Source organism: Apodemus sylvaticus, chromosome 21, assembly GCF_947179515.1.
Source record: "Apodemus sylvaticus chromosome 21, mApoSyl1.1, whole genome shotgun sequence".
In the NCBI taxonomy this organism is placed as follows: domain Eukaryota; kingdom Metazoa; phylum Chordata; class Mammalia; order Rodentia; family Muridae; genus Apodemus; species Apodemus sylvaticus.
In genome coordinates, this window is record NC_067492.1 from 42861089 (window position 1) to 42864310 (window position 3222).

Consider the following 3222-nt stretch of genomic DNA (forward strand, 5'->3'; position numbering starts at 1 on the left):
GTTGATAGCTCAGCTGTGCCCTACAGCAGAGTCTGTCACTCTTTTCTCTGAATCCCTGGATTGGCTGGTATGGGACTCAGAGGCAGGCTGTGACTTCTGGATGACAAAGGACAGGGGCAGGAAGCAAATGAACGTTGGCCATAGGGATAGAAAGTCTAGAGAGTGATTGTGAGGTCACTGTTGACTTAGCAACTGGCCTCTAGGTCAGAGGTCAGAGTGGAGGTAGGATGTAAGCTACCTCCATGAGACCATATCCTTCCTGTCTCTAGGTTTCTGTTTCCCCTGGTCTCTCTGTTCAAGTTATGAGAGATGTGGTTCAAATTATGTGAGATTTTCACTGAAGCTATGTAACACAAATGTCTATTCAGCCAAGAGAAGGAACCAATGACAGACCAAAAGAACAGTTGTACCAAAGCTTAAATTAGCTAGCCAATGGGTTGATTTCAGTGCATGGGTGAGGATTTCCTGACAGCAGTGGATAAGACTCACGGGTATCTGAATCACTAAAAGCCAAGCTTACCTCAGCACATGTTTGTGATTGACAGCTCATGAACATGGCTACCTGGGAGTTGTCTGCTTAATCCCTGGCAGGTTGTTGACAGGTCAGCAGGCCTCTTCCGGACAGCTCTGCCTCCTCTTTGTTCCCCTCAAATTGCTCTATTTTTAAGATTTAAAAAAATTAAAGATAAAATAGATTATTTCCCCCTTTCCTCCACCCAGACCCTTCTACATACTCCCCCATTACTCTATTTCAAATTCATAGTCTCTTTTTTAATTGCTATGATCATGTACGTAACACTTTCCTAAATTATATACATTTATGTATTTATGAATATATGTGTATATATTCCTAAATATAAAAATATAACCAGTATTAATGTTACTTGTATGCATGTTTCCTGACTGACCATTTGGTATTGAATAACCAATTGGTATGCTCTTCCCCGGGGAAGATGATTTTTCTTGCTCTCAGCATTCCTTAATTGTAATTCTTTGTGTATGGTTAATACCCTATGTCATTCCCTGACCATGTTAGCACATCTATTGGTGTCACCCTTGTCCTTATTTTGCTCACATTAGGGCAGCCATATTGGTGAGACCTCATGGGTGAAGATTCTGACATTTCCAGAAAATATACTTGTTATGAGTGTATTTCCAGAGATGACCACTCAGATACAGCTTATAGGCAGCTGAGAGTCTTTATTTTAGCCACTTGGAACTACATTCAAATAAGTAGAGACCCTTATTTAGCCCTGAGTATCTAAAACAGAGTTTTGGAAGGCAAAAATCCAGATTCTGACATTTTGCTCTGTAGCTGCAGGGGAGTTTCACAGAAGTAAGGAGTTTAACTGAAGGTAAGATAATCAGTTAGCTGGAGGGAGTTTTGCACAAACAGGCAGTTTAAAGGAAGCCAAGATAACTTAGCTAGAACATCCTGGCCTTGGGTTCCTAGAATAATTTTTCCTTGGTATTCTTCATCAAGGAGATAAAATTCTATTTAAACTTGAAATGGCCTCCATAAGAACACAGATAGAGGAACCTCTGCACTGTCTAGCCCCATCACACAATTTCACAGCGAACTGCCTCTTTCCCTGGTTCTTACAATCTTTCTGCTTCATCTTCCACAATGACCTCTGAGACTTAGGTTCAAGAGTTGCATTGTAGATGTATCATTTGGGACTGGGATCCACAACTCTGCATTTTGATTGGTTGTGGTTGCTTTAGAAATGGCCTCCATTTATTACAAAGAGAAATTTTCTCACAAGGGGTTAGGACTACACTTCTCTGTTTGTATAAGAACAAATATTTAGAATATTTGTTAGGAATGTTGTAGATTCTCCTCTAAGATCCATGACTTCACTAGCCCTGGCTAGGGTTCCAGTAGCAGGCATGATTTCCCTCTTGTTGAGCAGGTTTAAGCCCAGTTAGGGAGATGTTTGCTACTGTCAAGGATGCATCCCACTACTGTACCTTTGGGGTCACTGAGCAACGCTAGTCACTGTTACAGTTCATAAGCATCATAGCTGGGTAAGATTATTGGTTTTTGCCTCGTGTTTGCAAGCTTGCATGATGCTTTCTGGTACCCTGAAAGCTAGTTCATAGAGAGAAGGCTTTCAGAACAGATCCAGCTTAAGGGGGTCATCTGGACCATAGATCCAAAGTATAAGGTGTCTTTAGCAATAGAGAGTTATACTTCTGGGAGGCAAACAAGGGCGACATCAATAGCCCATAATGTTTTTGGAGTCTCTTGGACAATGCTCAACATTGGTTTTTGCTAGACGGTCTATGTCTTTGGAGGAAGCATTGTATAAATAAATGTAATTTATTATATTTGCACATCTATATGCTATCTTATGTGTATCACAGCTATTTTTAGGTAGGTAAAGTATGATTTTTTTATGACTTTTCCAGACAAAACTTGCTATTATTTTACCCCCTCCCCCCACTTTCTTTTTCTGTATTTTTCTCCCTTCTCCCCATAATTAGAGTATGCCAAGGTCCAGCCTTGGATATGTTGGGGTTTCTGAGAGAATGGTGTCTGGGAGTAGTGAAACAAACAACTTGAAGTCAAATCATGGGTCCAAGATGACAGCTTGTGTTCTGCCCAAGATGACTTCCTAGGCAGCTCTCTGTAGAGAGCTCTTGGTTCTGTAGTCTGTTTCAAGTGGTTCTACTTGAAATAGCTTTTTCTGGAGACAGCTCCCTTTTTGAGATAGCTTCCTATTAGACCCAACTCTCCCAGGTTTGAAAAAATTTTAAACACTCTCTAGATAGCTCATGTGTTTTCCCATCAAAGTCAGAAAAGCTGAAAACAAATTCTTGGATTTTCCAACTAAGTCAGAAATCTCATTGGAAAAATTCTAAAAATAATTCTTGGGTTTTCCAATCAAAATCAAAAAGCCAGAAAAAAATTGCAAAAGCACTATGTTTGCTCTTCAGACAACTTTCTCTGGATAGCTGCTCGAAAACTTTCTAAAAGAGCTGTGTTCATTCTCCATGGATTTTTCAGACCAAAATTAGAAATCCTGTTAGAAAAAAATTCTAAAAGAGCTATGTTCACTTTCCAGAGATCTCCAGACAGCTCAACTCTTGCTAGGGAAATTCTAAGGAACTGCTGTGGCTTTCTGCTAGTTCAAATCATGCAGACCAAAAGCCCTGTTTTTATTTACATATCAATTCAGCCATTCACTCCAGGTTTCTTCTTGACCATCCCACAAACCA